The 21401-nt window shown below is 35.3% G+C and overlaps 1 protein-coding gene across 2 annotated transcripts in view; it reads right to left on the bottom strand.

Moving 5' to 3' along the window:
• TET2 (tet methylcytosine dioxygenase 2) overlaps window positions 1-21401 on the bottom strand; it is a 146997-nt gene that overhangs the window by 88625 nt on the left and 36971 nt on the right. For both annotated transcript variants that reach the window (XM_033214910.1, XM_033214911.1), the window contains one exon: window positions 5307-5452. The gene's annotated coding sequence lies outside the window, so the exon portion shown is untranslated. The remainder of the gene's footprint in view (window positions 1-5306; window positions 5453-21401) is intronic.

The raw sequence follows: 21401 nt of genomic DNA, 5'->3' as shown, positions 1-21401 counted from the left end.
AGTCAGCCCTGCATGGGTATTCATGGATTCCAGCATCTGTGGATTCAGTCAATCACAGATCAAAATACTCAGGAAAAAAATGGATTGTTGTGTTTATACTGAACATGCACAGATTAATTTTGTTGTCAGTATTCCCTAAACAATACAGTATAATAACTATAGTATAATAATTACATAGCATTCACATTGTAGTATTATGAATAATCAAGAGATGACTCAAAGTATATTGGAGGATATATGTAAATAATGTGCAAATTCTGCACTATTTTATATAAGAGACTTGAGGATCCACAGATTTTGATATCCATGGGGGGTCCTGGAACCAATCTCCCATAGATAATGAAGGATAACTATAATTATATGATCACAGATTCTTCTAGGACATCATTACTTGTTTCTCTAGTCTTTTCAATATTAAATGAACTAAGAAAATCCATACTATTTTCACATTTTGAGAAAAATGTCTGGTCAGATCAGCATCTGTAAAGATGAATAAATGTTTTTAGTGCCTGTATTTACATTGCAATTTTCTTTCAGAATACAAGCTGTTTTCACCAAGACTCTTCCATTTCTGCTTAAAAGATCCTGAGATCAATAGAGGCACCTGATATTTCACCTTTTGATGAGGAAACTGAAACACAAGAATAGTGAAAATGGCTTTCATAAGGTGCAATCTATTTTAGCATGCTTTACTTGTTCTAAAATCAAAGGACACATCATATGTGGATATGCATTAAATGCAAAAAATGCTATATAGCTATTTGTGAATTTAGGGATTGCCAAGGTTGTCAGATAAATGCCACAAGAATGTCAACAGTCTTGTTTAATTCAGGCTCCTGGGACACCGAGACTACTGACATGACTCTGGGCTTAACATATATGCAAGATACCATATATAAGAGTGGTTTTGCTTCCCATAGTTGAGTTATGACTTGCATCATACCATGTGGCATGTGTAATGGAGAGAGTAAAGAAGTATATAAAGAATTGTAAAGCTACTGTAAATATATGTCTGCTCACTTGCTAGGTAATTATATTTTATTAGAATAAAAAACAAATAAATAACTGATGAGTAGTAGAAAAATGGAAGAGTACAGTTTGAAGAGCACTGTATTAGATGATCTCTAAGGCCTATTTTTTCTTTTACAATCCTGTGACTCAAAGAATAAACTGCTCAGGCTTGTTAGAACAATGACTATGGATTTTAGTTCGTAAGAATGACCTGTAAGGAAGTAACAATGAAGTCTTAAAGTCTAAGTATTGACCTAAATTTGAAGAGAAATCAGGAACCAGATCAGGAAAATCAAGCAAAGAGTGTGGTTTATTTCCCGTAGGGTGATGGTTTTTTGGGCCAATAAGAAAAACCATTTTTGTTCTGAAAGATAAACAGAAAAATAGTACAACATTAGAAATGCTATTCCTCCTTAAACTACTGAAGAGATAAAAAGATAACATTATAAATCAGGAAACTTCAACAATGACTACAGGGGAGAAAGCAATTAATTAAATCAAGAAGACTCAAGTTTCTATACAAGTTAGATCTGCTTCATGAGAAAGGATAAAATGTGTCTATGTTAATTAGAAAAATGGCTACAAGAGAGCACTAACAGGCAAGTCAAACCTTCTAATCCTATTCTCCACAAGCAAGCTGGCAAAATACAAATCACGAATACTTTTTATAGACAGCAGGAGGAGAGTCTCAATATGAAGACCTGGGCTAGACCAAGTTATGTAATAGCTAGAGGCATGGCTATAAAGTCATGTAACATCTCTGGGTATCCTTTTTCCTTCCACAAAATGAACTAATTGGATTAGCTGATTTCTAATGGTTCCCAATCAATCATGTTTTTATTCTCTGTCTCTTCAACTTGTTATAAAAATATAAAATTTGGATAGCAAACAATTTTTGTACTATGTTAGTATTACATGGATTTAATGCATAGTAAAAACAGCTCTTAGAAACTTAATTCAGCCTATATGACAAATATCAAATGAACTTTAGCTGCCTTAAGAATATTTGCATCTGATTGTCTTAACTGACTCACGCTGAATTCAAACTCATATGTCCCAACTTCCCTATTTCTTTTAATACCACCACATAATCAATCATTTTGAAAATTTTAGAGAAATCTTTGACTCCTCTTTTATCTCTTACGTGCAGTTAGCAAATAAATCCTCATGATTTTTCCTTAAAATATATAAAATCTATCTTCCCTTCTCTCTTATCAAAATCCATTTTCAATGTATCTCCTAAATTACTGCAACTACTGCCTCCATTTCCTTATTTGTTTAAATTTGTAAAAATAATGGTATTGCTAAGTACAAGAATTCACCTTTGTACTCATCTGCTCTAACTGTTCCTCAATATTTTCAGGATAGCATGCAATAATCTTTAGCTTGACTTTAGGATTTTACAAAATTTGGCCTTACCCTGTTCTTCCATCTTCTCTCTGTTTGCCAACATGAACTCTATATACAATGTCGCTTTTTTCCTGCTTCCCACCTGCCCTGTGCCTGGCCCATTCCTGCCCAAAAAGCCAACATTCTTATTTCACTCCATTTCATGCTGTTTCCCCTCCACTTCTCTCCGCTGGGATGTCATTCTTTGTTATCAATCCCAATTCTTCCTATCCTTCAGGATCCAGGCCATGCCTGGTCACCTTCCTTTGTGAAGCCTCCTCTCTTATAGTCCAGATGGACCTTGCTATTCAACTGCCAAAGTTCTTGGCCATATCACTTACTTAAGTGTATGTGTAAATATTTACTGATGTATAAAATACTGTGATTCTTTTTAAATCACTCTGCATGAAACCTTTTACTACTCCAGGTCTTTCTGGCTGTTCTCCACTACCTGCAATTCCTTCAGATAACTTTATGGTTTCTATACCTTTATCAGATTTTTATTTAAGACATAATCTTCTCTTGAAGCTGCCTTACTTGACTACTATATCTTCAATTACTACCTAACCCTGCACTCAATTTCCTTTTTCTCCTTTATATTTTTATACTTAGCACTTCCTGGTATTTAGTATATTACACATTTTATTTTGTATGTGTCTGTCTCTTACTCTAATAGATTCTAAGCTCAACAAGGGAAGAGATTTTTGTCTCTTTTGCTCATTAACGCCACTCTAGTTCCTAGAAGAGTGCCTGGTATTTGGCAGGTGCTCGAGAAATATTTTTGAATGAATTCATATTTTAAAAACTAAAAGCAACATTAATAAAAGTGGTTAATAATAAAACAAAAACTAATATACAATTAAAAACTTACTACATGTTGGGTAATGTACAGGTAATGCATAAAATAATCCTGTTATTATCTATTATTACCTACTTTCTTCTTTGCCATATACAGCAGGGCTTAGAGAGGTTAAATAATTTTCCCAAGAACACATTCTTAATAAATGTACTAAAAATAAACTCTAGGCTTATTTGCTATTGAAATATGTCAAAGGCCGAGCTTATCCAACTGTAAAAAATTAACTGCAAAACAAGATTATTGAGGAGATATGAGGGAAGAACTCCTCAGACAGCTACCTGTAAAACCTTTTGCCCCAGTGGCTAATACTTTAATTTGTTGTCCTCTTTTTTTATGTAAGTTATCTTATAATGTTCCATAAACTTCTGCACTTTATTCCTTACCCAGGCTTAACGTTCAAGAAGAGAAAATCTTCTGACTAATGTTATGACTTCATTAAGGAGTAAAAATTCCATCTTAAAAATGAGTTCTCAGTTCTCATGTAAAAGACAAGAGCAGAATGAGTAGTCACAGTTCTCACAGAGTGAGGTAAAGCAATCATCAAGGGAGGAGGGGAAAAGTAAAGAATGCTTTATTCATAATTACCTAACATTTTCCAGCATGAGAGGGGAAAGAGGAAGTCTATTTTCAGTGACAATGATTAGTCTAAAAATATTAACATGCAAGGGGAAAATTTTCATTCTGAGAGTTACTACTATACTGAGTTCTCTTTCCCTCACAGAGTGACTTAAAATTCCCAGGGTAGAGAGGTAATCTAGACAGATGTGCTTGCCCTGTGTCTTGAAAATGGCAACATCCAGGAATCATGGGAGTTTAACTGAGGACACACTGGAAAGAATTTCTCAGCACCAGGACAGTCTCTAAGAAATATCAAGTGGCAGAGTGGATACTTATATCCTCAGGTGTCTGCAGTAAGGCAGAGATTAGAGCTACAAAGGCTTATTAGAATATTTGTTATGCTGAATGCACAAACAAGATGTAGTGAAACTGAAGCTGAATTACCTACTAAAAGGGTTATAGACCAAAAAAAAAAAAAAAAAAAAAGCCTAATTCTTCCTTTTTTCTACCTAATCCAGATTCTTTCCTGCAATGTCTCTATAATTTTAACCGGCTTATATAGCACAGGCAAAATTATATATTGTAGAATTCATTCTCATCTTCATCTTAAACATTTTAGACAAAAATATATTAGTTCCCTACTTCTACACATGCATATATGAGAAAATGGTCTGGCAACCCTTAGGTTGGGACACTCAGCAGGTCATGGTATTCAGAGCAAATTGATTTTTATTAAGATAATTATAAGAACACGATTTTAGAAAGTATTTTGTGTCTCCCTCTTTCTTTTTTATTTTCAGAAAATCATATGAACTGGACCTGGGGGCATGCACCTGTAATCCCACCTCCTTAAGAGGCTAAGGCAGGATGATGGCTTGAACCCAGGAATTTGAGACCTGTCTGAGCAACATAGTCAGACTCTGTCTCTACCTATTAAAAACAAACCATATGTAAAATCACAGAGTTGTTCCTGAGATCTGCCATTCCATAATTTAGTTCTCTGCTAGTTCTACGGCACCCAACTGTCACAAGACTGACTAGCCAGATGCAGGAGGTACTCACTTGTCAGGTCAGCAAGTAACCACAAATACTATTTATTTGGTCCTTAACAAGATTGAGACAAAGTGGTTACAAGTGAATCAAAATGGAGGAGATAAATACTGTAACAACTGGTTATAGATATCACATTTTCTCATGTTTATAGTTCTATTTGAATAATCCTTACCTCTTTTTAAAAACTCCATAGACATTGACAATTGATAAAAATCTATCTCCAGAAAAATACAGCTATACATAAGTCAGCACATCACTTTAGCAAATTCGCAAATCTTAACAATCTAATCCATGTGTCCTAAGCATAGACAACAAAGAAAAGTATTTGAGAGGGTGCAGGGTGACTTGGAGTTGAAGTTTGGGAGAGAGATTAACCATTAAATTAGGAATAAATTTATACTTGACAAACAAGCATCAACTGTCTCCACTGTCTTACCAGCAGCTCAGTCCCTTACTGCTCTTCCTGGATCATGTCCTGTTGGCTGCTGCTGAGCCCATCTCCTGCATCCAAGTGTCGTAACTCAGTAGGAGCAAAGGCAAGTAAACAATCTTGAGAGGGTGTGCTGCTGAATGTTTGCCAGCCTAGAGAAGACAGAGTTTGAACATTTTTTAGTTAGCAAAAAGGAACAGGGTATATACACCTGCTACAAAGAGTTTTAAAGGTTTTAGATACCTATAATTGGATATTTCCATTACACAGTGGCTGTTAAAAAACTTAGAGGATCTTTCTCAAAGCAATGACACTCTTAAACATACCATAATAAAATTCTAATATTTGTAGAGCACTTTGCAATGCCCAAAGCATCTTTAGTCTTCACATCTTCACCGCAATAATCAATGAGGCTTAAGCGCCAGTGGCTTATATTACTTCATCTGTTGAATACAGTGGTTCACAGTGTGGCTTACAAGAGTATCACCTAGGTACAAAGCTGAGGATTTTGCTGAGATTCTGACTTGTTGAGCTAAGAGGAAACTTTATTCTCCAGGTGACTTTAAGATGAAGTCAGGATTGAGAATCATTAAGTCCTTGTACTTCATAAGATGTGGCACTAACTAAACTCATAAATAGCAAGTATTCATTCAGTATATGCCATGTCAAGGTAATATGCTAAGTGCAATGGAAACGTAAAACATTATAACATGTGGTCTCTGTGCTCAAGGGTTTTAATTTAGCTAGAGAGACTGGATATATACTTTAAAAGGACCACCCAATAAGATACCTACTTTAAAAACATAACCCAAGTAAGACTTAATTGGCAAAAATGTAGTAAAAATATTGGGTGCTACAAATAAGTGGAAATGATTATACACTGAAATAAGGGAGTAGGTTAAAAACATAAGAGAAGGTCACTGAGTTCCAAGGGCACGGAGAAAAGAGGAATGGGGAGAAAGCATTGTTTTGAGGCAAAGATACAGCTGCAGCAAATTGGAGGAGATTAAAAAGCTCTCTCTGACTGAAGAGTGTCTACAAAGAAGCATAAGAAGAATTTCGAAAGACCGATTTGAAACAGAATCTAAAGAGTTTTGATAAAATGGCTAAAAAGTTGGTCCATTTTCCTGAATATATGGAAACAGTATTGGAATATCCTGAAATAGTATCTGGAATAGTATTGGAAGCTGTTGAAGCTCAGGTTCCAGGGGTTCTTGGTAAATGCCAGACACTATTCTAGATGCACTACATATGTTACCTCATTTACCACTCGAAAAATTCTGGTGAGATCATTATTATCATTATCATCATCATCATTATTATTATTCCCACTTTACAGAGTAAGAAGGGAGGTCTCTTAATTTTTTCTCAAAGTCACATGCCTAGAAATAGTAAGCTGAGACTGGGACATGTTACTTTTTTAGAAACATGGCATCATAAAAGTCATATGTTAGGGTGTTTTGAGATATAATTCACATACCATAAAATACATCCTTGTAAAGTATATGAGTCAGTGGGTTTTACTATATTAAAAAAATTATGCCACTGTCACCTATCACTACTATCAAATTCTACAATATTTTCATCACTCTGTCACCCTCCCCCCGAAAAACAGTACCCATTAGGAGCCAGTTTTCATTCATTCCTCCCCTGGGCTTTGGTGACCACTAATCAACTTTCAGTCTCTATGGGTTTTCCTATTTTGAATGACTTTATGTATATGAAATCATACAAAATTTGGCCTTTTATGTCTGGTTTCTTTCACTTAATGTTTTTAAGGTGCATCTGTGTTGTAGCATGGATCTGTACTTTATTCCTTTTTATGACTAATATTCTATTGTATTGATATACCATATTTCCTTTAGCTATCAATGATGAACTTTTGGGTTACTTCCACTTTTAGCCTCATAAATAATGCTTCTTTGGATATTCACTTCAAACTTTTAAATTATGATAAAATATATGTAACATAAAGTTTGCCATTCAAACCATATTTAAGCATACTATTCTGTGGCATTAAGTACATTCACATTGCTGTGAAACCATCATTGCCACCCATCTCCAGAACTTCTTCATCTTCCTAAACAGAAATTCTATGCTCATTAAACAATAACTTCCTATTTGCTCCTCCTCCTAGGCCCTGGCAATCATTATTCTACTGCATGCCTCTATGAATTTGACAATTCTAAGTACCTCATGCAAGTGGAATCATATAATATTTTTCCTTGTGTAATTGGCTTATTCCACTTAGCATAATGTATACAAGATCCATCCATTTTCTCGAATATGTCAGAATTTTTTTCCTCTTTAAGGTTTAATAGTCCATTGTATGTCTATACCACATTCTGTTTATCCATTCATCCATCTATAAGCATTTGGGTTGCTTCTACCTTTAGGTTATCGTGAATAATGCTGCAACAAACATGGATATACAATGTTTATAAGTTTTTGTGTGGGCATATGTTTTCAATTCTCTTGAGAGTGGAATCCCTAAGAGTGAAACTACTGGGTCTTATGGTAATTCCATGCTTAATCTTTTGATGAACTGCCAAACTGTTTTGCAAAGTGGCTGCACCTTTTTACATTCCACTAGCAATGTGTCAGGGTTCCAATTTTTCCACATCCTCACTAACACCTGTTATTGTATGTTTTAAAAATTATATCCATCCCAGTGAGTGTGAAGTGGTAGAAGATTTAGGTGTTATAAATAATCATATGAAAGATATTGGCTTATTGCAGTACTCAAGTATAAGTGATAGTTGGAATGAGAGGGTGGCAGAATAAATTAAATAAAATGATCAAACAGAAATATTACTGATAAAGAAATGAATGACATTTAGTAACATTTTAAATGTAGGGAGAAAAAAGAATAATTCAATTATAGTGATAAAGCTTTTGAGTTTGGTTGTCTGGAAGAATGATGGTATTAATCAGATAAACAGATAATTCTAGAAAGGAATCTGAAATGACAAAATAAATTCTTGACATGATGCATTTGAAAAAACTTGTGTATTCCAAAGAAATAGTCATCAGGCAGGTGAAGTACAGGAGGTCAGGGTTGGAGTCAATAGGCTATTTCATTTTTCTTTTGAAAGAAATGATCAAAGAAACATTATTAAGATTAGAAGAGGGTTATTGCCTGTATATGATTAGACTCTTAAATCTGAGTTCAGCAACTGACAAACCAAACACTGAGGAAGGCAGAGGAGTTTTTACCTTCTGTATTCTGCTTAAAATAGTAAAATAAAACTTCAAAAGTAAAAAATATATCTTTATTCAGCTTTATAGAACTTATTTTTATCAGAATTTGAGTTGGTATCACGTTTTTAACTATACAAAGGTGGTGCTTGTGGTTCTGGGAATGATGTGAGCAGTTCTAGGAGGATTTCCCTCTCTGAGCTGGCATAAGATTGGGCGTCCTAGAGGACATGAGTGTCACTATGAGCAGTTATCTGGTTGGCTTGGAATCAAACTGGCAAACTCTCAAGGAGAAACTATGAATTCTAGTTTTATTTGCCCAAAACAGTCCCCTTTAGTAAAAAGAGGTGATCCCCAACAAATAGAATAGTCTCTTGCTAGAATATAGTTCCTCAGTAGCCAATAATTTTGGCTTTGTTCAGCTCTGAAAAGTCTCCAATATGATAATATTCAGGAATAAATACAGTGATGACTCACAAGCTTATACACGTGTTTTGAAAGAGAAGCTTAATGAGGCTATTTTGGATCATGCAGCCGGGCTGTGGTGGCTCATGCCTGCAATCCCAGCACTTTGGGAGTCCAAGGTGGGTGGATCACTTGAGGTCAGGAATTCGAGACCTGCATAGCCAACATGATGAAACCCTGTCTCTTCTAAAAATATAAAATTAGCCAGGCATGGTGGTGCAAGCCTGTAGTCCCAGCTACTTGGGAGGCTGAGGCGGGAGAATCACTTGAACCCAGGAGGCAGAGGTTGCAGTGAGCTGAGAGCTGAGATCGTACCACTGCACTCCAGTCTGGGTGACAGAGTGAGACTCCACTTCACAAACAAAAAAAAAAAAGAAAAGAAAAATTCTCAAAGAAAATGCAAAACACACTCAGCTTATACATTGAGTTTTCCTTCTGCCATGATATATTGAAAGTTATTAAAAAAAGCACTTAGAAGATAAAACAGAACAAACATATGAAGGGTAACTGCTGAAGACAGAGATTAAGAAAAGGGCCATGAAGAGGGTCAAAAAAAAAAAAAAAAACTAAGCCAATGAGCACATTTAAATGTTCTCATTCCCACACACATATCTACTGTTTTGTTTTTTTCTTTGTTTTCCTGAGACAGGGTCTTGCTCTGTCACCCAGGCTCAAGTGCAGTGGCACAATCGCAGCTCACTGCAGCCTTGACATCCCAGATTGAAGCTATCCTTCCATCTCAGTCTCCCAAGTGGCTAGGACTACAGGCATGTACCACCACACCCAACACATTTTTTGTGTAGTTTTTGTAGAGATGAGGTCTCACTATGTTGCCCAGGCAGGTCTCGAACTCCTGAGCTCAAGTGATCCACCTGCGCTGGCCTTCCAAAGTGCTGGGATTACAGGCATGAGCAACCACGCCCAGCCATAGTTACATTTTTAATTGAATAAAATATACTTCACCATCAAAGTTGTAATCATTTTGAGCATAATATCATTCTTAAACATATTTTCCTTTGTTCCCTAAATTGAAGCCTATTCTATTTTATCTTTATAAACTATTCACTGTTTTATTTTTATTTATTTTTTACTTATTTATTTATTTTTTGAGACAGAGTCTCACTCTGTTGCCCAGGCTGGAGTGCAGTGGTACGATCTCAGCTCATTGCAAGCTCTGCCTCCCTGGTTCATGCCATTCTCCTGCCTCAGCCTCCTGAGTAGCTGGGACTACAGGCGCCCGCCACCACGCCCAGCTAAGTTTTGTATTTTTAGTAAAGATCGGATTTCACCGTGTTAGCCAGGATGGTCTCGATTTCCTAACCTCATGATCCGCCCACTTCAGCCTCCCAAAGTGTTGGGATTACAGGCATGAGCCACCGCGCCCAGCCTCACTGTATTTTAGAAAGGTATTATATACTTTATCTGCAATATTTTCAAAATAGATTTAGAGAAAAAAAAGACAATAAAAATAGCTAAAATTTATTGAATGTATTCTAAGTCATTCAATTTTCAAAATACTATCAATTGTTTACCTTAGCACACCTTTGCAGGTGGCAGGGCCTCCAGAGCCTGCACTCTTATTCAACATGCTTCATGCCCTCCACAAGCTTGTAAGAGATTCAATGAAACATTTCATTTTGGTGAAAGGTAAGTAATTCTATATTTCAAAGCCTAGAAACAGACAAGTTTTCTTTCTGAAAGATGAAAAATGAAAAAAAAAAGAAACCAACCTCTTCTCTAAAAACTACTCTACCTATAAACTGAATATATCATTACAAGCTAGGCACCTTACATAGGAATCCTCCATTTGGGGTTTATATGCATTTTCCTTTCAATAGATAGATCCACCACTGATCAAACATCATCAAACACTTCCGTTAAAAACAAGGGACTTTGTTTATCATGCTGGATTCAGTCTTTCCCTTCCCTTTGTGATATTAGTACACCTTCATGGCATGTTTCTTCAAAGCCCCAGTAATAGATGTTTCCTTCCTGTTGAAATGCTGCCTTGGCTGCTTCTCTGCTTGATGTGATTCTCCTCCAGGTTTAAATGGGGTCAGACTGGAGTTCACTAAACAGCACATTACTCACTTCAGCAGGATATGCCCACAAAGTGGTTCTCCTATTCTTATACACATGTGTACACACATACATACACACACACACACACGCACACACACCTCTCTCTGCAAGTAAATGATCCCAACTGTACAGTGCCTAAAGGGAAGTGCTATTTCAGAATGTCAGCTACTTGGCAGTGATGGCTATTCTCCTGTTAATGCTTTAAAAAACCACTACGGTAGTCAAAGTTTTAGGAAGAAAATTAAAGACCTTAAATGTATTCACTTCCTGCTCCTCCTAACATAGACAAAGTGGTGACTCCCAGTGAAGATCTCAGAAAGTGTTTGCAGAACAAATTCCATGAAGATAAAAACAAGTATACACCATATGAGAATGTTTCCAATCAACAGTCTTTATATAACTACAATTGCCAAACAAGGCTGAAATATCAACCACCAGTTATAAACTATTTAACATAGTATTTCCATTACACAAAGTTATTATTTAAGAACCAAACACTGGAACATGAGAGGTACAGGTATAAAGTCACAAGGCATTGTGTATAGATTATCAGATCAATTTATATAGTTTCCAAAAATAAAAGAAGTTATGAGGGAATATTTTTTAAAATAATAGTTATTTTTAAAAACCAAGATGGAAAACACATCAGAAGAAAATACCATATAAACATCACGCACAAAAAGCAAAAGAAATTCCTCATCTGAAACACAAACTTTTACATGACATTCTGACGTTTGCTAATACTTGACCTCACTGGTCAGAGACTGGGCCAATGAAGGGTGTGCTCAAAATCTTAACTTTGAAAAGCTTCTTAAGGGTATGGTTTATTTTTCATCCACTAAAATAGAAAATATAATGCTCTATAATACACTTACCATTTCTAACATTCAGGCATTTTAGAGATCCCCACTAGAAATTTCAAGTACTATAGGAGAAGAAAGGAGTGAAAGGGGAAGAAAGGGGCAAAGAAAGGTAACTTGCATTGATTTGAATGCTTTATTAGTCATTTTCTTTTTCTTCACACAAGGAACTTCAGGTATTTGTAATTGTATTTGTGTGGCTGATTGCAGGACAATTAATTATATTGGGAGCTAGGTTTTTAGCTGAATCTCAGAATGTCTCTCCTGTAACTTCCATAAACCCATAGGCAAATGAAGGGGGTAGGCTGTAGAAGAGTTAACAAAGTATAAACTAATCTCAGGTTCTAATTCTGACTCTAATCCTCCACAACTTCATGATCTTGAGCTGATCAATTAAGGAAACTGAGGACTAGAGGGCCTGTAAGATGTTAAATTGTATTATTTCTGTTCCAAACCAGCTTTAAGGTTTCATGATTCCATGATTTAGATACTATCAAATTTGAGATAAAAAAATATATATAGGAAAAAGAGTTATTGAACAAATGAATAGGTATAAAAACACAAGCCAAATTATATTAATGGAATTATTCTAATTTAAGTCTACTTGTGTGATATTAAGTTTATAAAAAGATACCCTTTACATTGTAATATATAACTATAATTGATAGCCACAATGCTTATTATTGATTCCAAAGGAATTTTTACAATATATATTCTATTCCTTATATTTAATAATTTCATATTACAAAATGATGTAATGGTTTCTTGGGAGTAATGAGTCTACTACCATGGTTCTCTTAGACTGAACTGCTAATTGCATCCATTTAAAACAGACATAGATTGAGGATCAATAAACTGGTAGACTTTAAGTGCTTTTTAAAAACTGCTTCCAATCTATAACATTAACCCAGACATTTTTAAAAGGATTTCATTTTTCCTGTTTTTGGGTGATAAGTATTAGGTACACATGAACCCTACCTTATAGTTTCTTAAAAATGGATGGAAAGAATGAATTTTTAAATCACTTATGTTATAAATTATTTATAGCCCAAATATCATCATCATCTAAGGACACTTTAAGTCACATGACCTACATGAGCTAAGGTTTAAAGACATTATATTAATATCATCAATATAAACATCAAAGGATCAACTATAAAAATTCTAATGCTTAATGGGATGGCAAAATTACAAAATAAAATTTTACACTATAGTATAAAATTGCTGACATTTGATCAGCCACTATTTTAAAAAAATATTCCTTCATTAACAATATTCTCTAATTTTCATTTAAAAATTGAAACAAGAAAATTTTTATCTAATTTTACTTCTAATAGAAAGGCAAATAAAAAATACTTTTTAAAATATTTCAAAACATACAGGAAAACTCTGCAGTTATATTTACCTGGTTTGTTAAAAACAAACTATGCATTCTGCAAAATTGCAAGTGTCTATTTTTATCATAAGGTATTCTTAAAAGCAGTTTAGTAAACATCAAGTTATGACAAATAGATGTCTCTCTTGCCACACAGGAGTGATAATCAAAATATTTAACAGCTCATATGTCAAGGCATGGGACATAGTGCTGGAGGAGGATCCTAGAGGAACCTACATGCCATTTATTATTCTAGCTGCAAGATTGTGGGTAGACCCAGGGAGTAATGGGGAAGGAGCTATAGTGGCTTAGGGTAGCAGAATTACTAGCTACCTTGGAAATCTTTCAGTAACCATCAGCACAGCCACACTCATGTGCACGTGCTGCCTATCAGCTCCAGTTGTTTGCATGATTTTTAAATAAGGGATAAAAAAAGTATTAAGCAACTGTTACAAGTCTTTGCAAATCTACCACTTGTCACTGGAAAAAAATGTAACTATTAACTTTGGCTGTAGCTAGAGAACAAATGATGGGGAAAATTTGATAAAAGAAATTAAAATTTAAAGATGCAATATTTTAAAATGTTTTTGAATTACACATAAAATTACATAAAATATTTTCATAATATTAAAATTATATAAAAATGAAGGTATGAGGTTGAACTTTCAAGTAATAACCAAGATAACATAATTTAAATACACTTCTCCCTAAATAAAGTAGTATAAAAAGCTATAAATTCAATCATACTTAAGGTTGGAGGGTGATATAAATGAATCAGGAAATGAGTATTTTTACAACAAATTGTGACATATTTTTCATCAAAGTAACTGTCATTATCATATTAAACTGGATTTTCACATCTTCAATTTCCTAGAAGGGGGTAGGTAAACTATTGCTACTTACAAGTTGACTGCTTATGAATAAGCATATCATAATGCTCAAGAAACAGCAGCATAAGTAAAAAATATTTAGGGCAATGTTGCAGATGTGAGATTGTACAGAATTACACATTTAAAAAAGTTTTAAACCATTTTTTATTTGCTAGATTTTCTAAGTGAAATATCTGAATCTAAAGAAAGCAGGAATTTGTTGTTGTTGATTGTCCTGTGTTAAAGGGATTAAAGTCGCTTAGCAACCTCTGTGTTGTAGAAACCAAGATAAAAGAAGAATTGGTTGTCTATCATCAGCTCTTCTAAGATGGAAGAGTGCAAGTAAATAGAAAAGCACTATTTCTGCAATGGTGCTTTGACATACATTCTTCATCACATGACAAAATAAAAATCATCAAGAAATTCCCAGAAGGAAAATCCTCCAAAAGCATATTGTGACTAAATGGAGAATTTACAAACCACTATCATACAGACACACACAAAGACAAACACAAACAGTAACAAAAGACATGGCCAAGAAGCATATAGATCGTAGCTTAGAAAGGGAGACTGCATAGTAGAAACTTTGTTAAAGGCTTTAAAATATTCTAGATAGAAATATAAATGAGCATAAGAGTGATGATTTATAGAATCAGAGACTATTTTTAAACTTGGTTTTATAGAGGCAAACAAGGAATAAACATTAAACTAGGACAGTACATAATTAGGGAAGGCAGCTTCACATGGAGGGATAAATTTGAGGATCTGAGTTAAAAGAATGATAAAAGGGCCAGGCGCAGTGGCTCACACCTGTAATCCCAACACTTTGGGAGGCTGCAGTGGGTGGATCACCTGAGGTCAGGAGTTCGAGACCAGTCTGGCCAACATTGTGAAACCCTGTCTCTACTAAAAATACAAAATGAGCCAGGTGTGGTGGCACGTGCCTGTAATTCCAGCTATTCAGGAGGCTGAGGCAGGAGAATCGCTTGAACCTGGGAGGTGGAGGTTGCAGTGAGCCAAGATCGTGCCTCTGCAACCCAGCCTGGGCAACAGAGTGAGACTGCTTCCAAGAAAAAAAAAAAATGATAAAAGGGCAATATCAATTAGAATGTGAAATACTGTTTGTGACCATGGAGATCATGGAGAATATTTACATTTTAGAAAGGTTTTTAAGTGTCATAAGATTCTAAATGCAGTAAATAAGTTCTGAAATAAACATAATTTTGCTTCCTAGTAAAACAAAAAAAGATAAAACTTAAAAGAACTCAATAATTATAAAACACATTTGTATATATTTTATATATCTACAACAGCAGAGAAGCACAGGCATGTAAGAATTTGTATTTTCCTCCATGTATTAATGATTAAGATTTTGGAATATGAGGAAGTATTTTTAGACCAGGAACGAATCAAATCAGTATTTTAATGTTATCACTGAGCAAAGTAGAGTTTGGCAAAAAGAAGCCACTGACTCTGTGTTTAAAGAAGCTTGTCTGAAAAGTCCTTCATGCCAAGTTGACTCAGGTTCATAGGCCATGAGAAATCAATGCTGAAAGTCTTGTCATTGATTTTGGATGAGAAACTAAGTGAAGCCTGGAGCATCTAATTCCTTACACTTGGAGATGTGAAAGTGTCATTTCTATGATAGGTCAACAGCCAGCTGACCAGAAAGGCTAACTACTGCAATCTCCAAGAAAAAACCAGTGAAAGCAGGGAGACAGACAAATGAACAACACTTAGCAGACACATTTTATTTCAGCCCAGTAGCCATTAAAAACCAGATACTCTGCATGCTAGAAAAACTTTCCTCTTGGGCAAGACAAGTAATACTGAAGAACCTAATAGTGGGATAAACTTAATCATGCCTCACTAGGAATGCAGCTGCTTTAGAGGATCTCACTGTAGATAGTCTTCCAGTGGGATGTCAATCTTCCCTCAAACATGTGCCACTGAAATGACTTAATACTCTAGGTTTATGCCAGGTCAGGGTACACAGGTCACCTAGAGCCATGAATGAAGTCATGCATTATCAAAAAGCAGGTCAGAGGTGACACAAATCATCTAAGTGTAACAGCTGACTACAAATTACTTTCTATTATAAGTGTTCATTTCCCAAATGAAGAGGATATTTTTCATTTTTTGAGGATGGTGAAAAAAATCCTCACATAAAATTAAACAAGATTTTTTATCTTGAATACTTTGAGAAAAAGGATGGAGTCTGTCTGTAGGTATATGAATTTGCCTTGTAGCCTTTACAGTATCACTGGCATTGAATGAAGGCAACTGAATTATGCCCATGGATTCTAAGGGATATCCCGATCACCTCCCCTACTTCTTTTAACGAAAGATTTGTGTTGATTCTTCATTGCAAACAAGGTTGTGGGTCAATTAAGAAGGAGACGAAGTTATTTTTCCTAACCCCAAATTGCAAATGGAGGTCAAAAAGACAACTTGAAATGAAACACTATAGCACCTGATAAAAGAAAAGACATACTTTTATCACTGATATGGTTAGGCTTTGTGTCCCCACTCAAATCTCATCTTGAATTACAATCCCCATAATCTCCATAATCCCCATGTGTCAAGGGAGAGACCAGGTGGAAGTAATTGGATCCTGGGGGCCGTTTCCCCCATGCTGTTCTCATCATAGTGAGTTCTTATAAAATCTGATGGTTTTATAAGTGTTTGGTAGTTGCTTCTGCATTCATTTCTCCTTCCTGCCACCTTGTGAAGTCGACTTCTGCCACGACTGTAAGTTTCCTGAGACCTCCCCAGCCATGCTAAACTGTGAGTCAATTAAACCTCTTTCCTTTATAAATTACTCAATCTCAGGCAGTACTTTATAGTAGTGTGAAAATGAACTGATACATTCAACTAGTTTTTTTATTAACATTTTTTCAGATTGCCTACATTTTTTAACATTAATAAACTTTATAGTCAAATTGATTCACAGTAAAACAGCAGAAAGTTCCCATATACCCCTGTCCCCACAGACCCACAATCTTCCCCACTATCAACCTCCCATACCAGAGTGGTATATTTGTTACAACTGATAAAGCTACATTGACGCATTTCGATACCCAAAGCCCATAGTTTACATTAGGGTTCACTATTGGTGGTTACATTCTAGGTGTCTGGACAAATGTATAATGACATGAATCTACCACTGTATTATTATATAGATTCATTTCACTGCTCTAAAAATTTGCCTATACATTCCTCCCTCCTCCTAAATCCTGGAAAACACTGCTCTTTTTACTGTCTCCATAATTTTAACTTTTCCAGAATGTCATGTAGTTGGAATCATACAGTATTTAGCCTTTTCGGATTAGCTTCTTTCTCACTTTATAATATGCATTTAAGTTTCATCCATGTCTTTTTATGACTTGATAGCTCATTTCTTAGTGCTGAATAATACTCTTTCATCTGGAAGTACCATAGTTTATTTATCTACTCACATATTAAAAGATACCTTGATTGCATCCGAGTTTTGGCAATTATGTAATGCTGTTAACAACGTATGCAGGTTTTTATGTGGATATAAGTTTTGTTTATTTTTGCTTGTTTTTTTTTTTTTGAGATGGCGTTTTCCTCTGTCACTCAGGCTGGAGTGTAGTGGCACGATCTCAGCTCACTGCAGCCTCCCCCTCCTGGGTTCAAGTGATTCTCCTGCCTCAGTTTCCCTAGTAGCTGAGATTACAGGCACAAACTGCCATGCCCAGCTAATTTTTTGTATTTTTAGTAGAGATGGGGTTTCACCATGATGGCCAGGCTGGTCTTGAACTCCTGAACTCAAATGATCCACCTGCCTCGGCCTCCCAAAGTGCTGCGATTACAGGCATGAGCTACCTTGCCTGGACAGGACATAAGTTTTCAAGTCCATACCAAGGAGTGTTATTGCTGAATCATATGGTAACAGTATGTTTGTTTTGTAAGAAACTGCCAAATTGTCTTCCAAAGTGACTACACCATTTTGAATTCTTACCATCAATGAATGAATGTTCCTGTTGCTCCACATTCTCACCAGCACTTGGTTTCATCAGTGTTCTGACTTCAGCCATTCTAACAGGTATATAGCGGTATCTCATTGTTGTTTTAATTTTCAATACCCTAATGACGTTTGATGTTTAACATCTTTTCACATGCTTACTTGTGTACCTTCTTTGGTGAGATATCTGTTCAGGTGTTTTGCTCATTTTTAAAGTTGGGTTGTTCATTTTCAAACTGTTGAGTTGTAAGAGTTGTCTGCACACTGTGGACAACAGTCCTTTATGAGAAGTATCTTTTGCAAATAATTTTTCCATCTGTGGCTTGTCTTCTCATTCTCTTAATACTGTCTTTCATAGAGCAGAAGTGGCTTGTCTTCTCATTATCTTAATATTGTCTTTCAAAGAGTAGAAGTTTTAAATTTTAGTTAAGTCCAGCTTATCAACCATTTCCTTCATGTATTGTGCCTTTGGAGCTGTATCTAAAAAATGTCACTGCCATACCAAAGTCATCTAGGTTTTTTCCTATGTTATCTTCTGGGAGTTTTACAGTTCTGCATTTTACATTAGGTCTATGATTCAAGTTAATTTTTGCAAAGGGTATAAGATCTGTGTTTACACTCATTTTGGATTTAAAAAATTTTTGTTGTTGTATGTGAATGACTAGTTTTTCTAGCATTATTTGTTGAAAAGCCCATCTTTGCTCCATTGTATTGCCTTTCTTCCTTTGTCAAAGATCATTTGGTTATATTTATATGGGTTTCTTTGGGCTCTTTATTCTATTCCATTGGTCTATTTGAATATTCTTTCACCAGTACCCACTACATTGATTATCTGAGCTTTATAGTAAGCTTTCAAGTCAAGTAGTGTCAGTCCTCTGACTTTGTTGTTCTCCTTAAACACTGAGTTGGCTATTCTGCTCTTTTGCCTCTCCATATAAACTTTAGAATCCTTTTGTTGATATCCATAAAACATTGTGCTATGTTTTTTAATGGCATTGCACTGAATCTATAGATCAAGTTGGGAAGAACTGACATCTTGATAATGTTGAGCCTTCCTATCCATGAACATGTAACATCTCTTCATTCTTTAGTTCACCGGTATCTTTCATTAGACTTTTGTAGTTTTATTCATATAGATCATGTATATATTTTGTTAGATTTATACAAAAGTATTTCATTACTTGGGGTGCTAATGTAAACGGTAATGTGTTTTTAATTCAAATTATACTTGTTTATTGCTGGTATATAGGAAAGTGGTTGGCTTTCTTTATATTAAATTTGTATTCTGTAACCTTACAATAATCACTTACTAATTCCAGTTTTTTTTTTTTTCTGATCCTTCGGATGTTCTATATAAACAACTGACATCTGTGAACAAAGACAGTTTGATTTCTTCCTCCTGAATCTGTATGCTTTTCATTTTCTTTCCCTTGTCTTATTGCATTAGGTAGCACTTCCAGTAGGAAACAAAGTGGTAAGAGGAGACACATTTATCTTGTTCTTGATCTTAGCAGGAAAGCTTTGAGTTTCTAAAAATTAAGTATGATGTAAGCTATAGGTTATTGTGTATTTTCTTTATGAAGTTGGGAAATACTACTATATCCCTAATTTTATTTTCCTTATATGGATCTGAGTTTCTAACCAAAATCATTTTATCTCTCTCTAAAGAACTTTAAACATTTTTTGCAAGGGTGTCCAAATTCAATTTGTTGAATTTCAACAAATTCCTGAAATTTTGTTTCTTTAAGACAGTTTTTATTTCTTAACTTCTGACGGATAATTTTGCAAGGTTCAGAATTGTAAACAGCTGGATTTTTCTTTCAACATCTTAAATATCTCACTCTACTCTCTTATTTGCATGGTTTATGAGGATATGTAAAGATAAAATTCTTATTTTTGCTCCTCTGTAGGTGTTTTTTCCTTCTGGATTCTTTCAATTTTTTTTTTTTTTAAATCTTTGATTTTCTGAAGTTTGAATATAATATGCCCACGTGTAGTTTTGGGGCATTTATCCTGCCTGGTATTCTCTGAGCTTTCTGGAAAAGTAGTTTGGTGTCTGACATTAACTGGGGGAGATTTTCACACACTACTGCTTCAAATATTGCATCTAATCCTTTCTTTTTCTAGTATGCCCATTACATGTACATTACACCTTTTGTAGTTTCCGTGCAATTCTTTTTTTTTTTTTTATTTTTTATTTTTTATTTTTTATTTTTTATTATACTTTAAGTTCTAGGGTACATGTGCATAACGTTATATCATGTATAACTCCCCAAAGCAATCCCTCCCTCCTCCCCCCTCCCCATGATAGGCCCCAGTGTGTGATGTTCCCCTTCCCGAGTCCAAGTGATCTCATTGTTCAGTTCCCACCTATGAGTGAGAACATGCGGTGTTTGGTTTTCTCTTCTTGTGATAGTTTGCTAAGAATGATGGTTTCCAGCTGCATCCATGTCCCTACAAAGGACGCAAACTCATCCTTTTTGATGGCTGCATAGTATTCCATGGTGTATATGTGCCACATTTTCTTAATCCAGTCTGTCACAGATGGACATTTGGGTTGATTCCAAGTCTTTGCTATTGTGAATAGTGCCGCAATAAACATACGTGTGCATGTGTCTTTGTAGTAGAGTAATTTATAATCCTTTGGGTATATACCCAGTAGTGGGATGGCTGGGTCATATGGTACATCTAGTTCTAGATCCTTGAGGAATCGCCATACTGTTTTCCATAATGGTTGAACTAGTTTACAATCCCACCAACAGTGTAAAAGTGTTCCTATTTCTCCACATCCTCTCCAACATCTATTGTTTCCTGACTTCTTAATGATTGCCATTCTAACTGGTGTGAGATGGTATCTCATTGTGGTTTTGATTTGCATTTCTCTGATGGCGAGTGATGACGAGCATTTTTTCATGTGTCTGTTGGCTGTATGGATGTCTTCTTTTGAGAAATGTCTGTTCATATCCTTTCCCCACTTTTTGATGGGGTTGTTTGTTTTTTTCTTGTATATTTGTTTGAGTTCTTTGTAGATTCTGGATATTAGCCCTTTGTCAGATGAGTAGGTTGCAAAAATTTTTTCCCATTCTGTAGGTTGCCTGTTCACTCTGATGGTAGTTTCTTTTGCTGTGCAAAAGCTCTTTAGTTTAATGAGATCCCATTTGTCAATTTTGGCTTTTGCTGCCGTTGCTTTTGGTGTTTTAGACATGAAGTCCTTGCCCATGCCTATGTCCTGAATGGTACTACCTAGATTTTCTTCTAGGGTTT

This window comes from Trachypithecus francoisi, unplaced genomic scaffold, assembly GCF_009764315.1.
Source record: "Trachypithecus francoisi isolate TF-2019V2 unplaced genomic scaffold, Tfra_2.0 Lachesis_group1, whole genome shotgun sequence".
Lineage (NCBI taxonomy): Eukaryota > Metazoa > Chordata > Mammalia > Primates > Cercopithecidae > Trachypithecus > Trachypithecus francoisi.
Note: the sequence above shows the minus strand (reverse complement) of the source record. Positions and strands in the feature narration are given on the sequence as shown.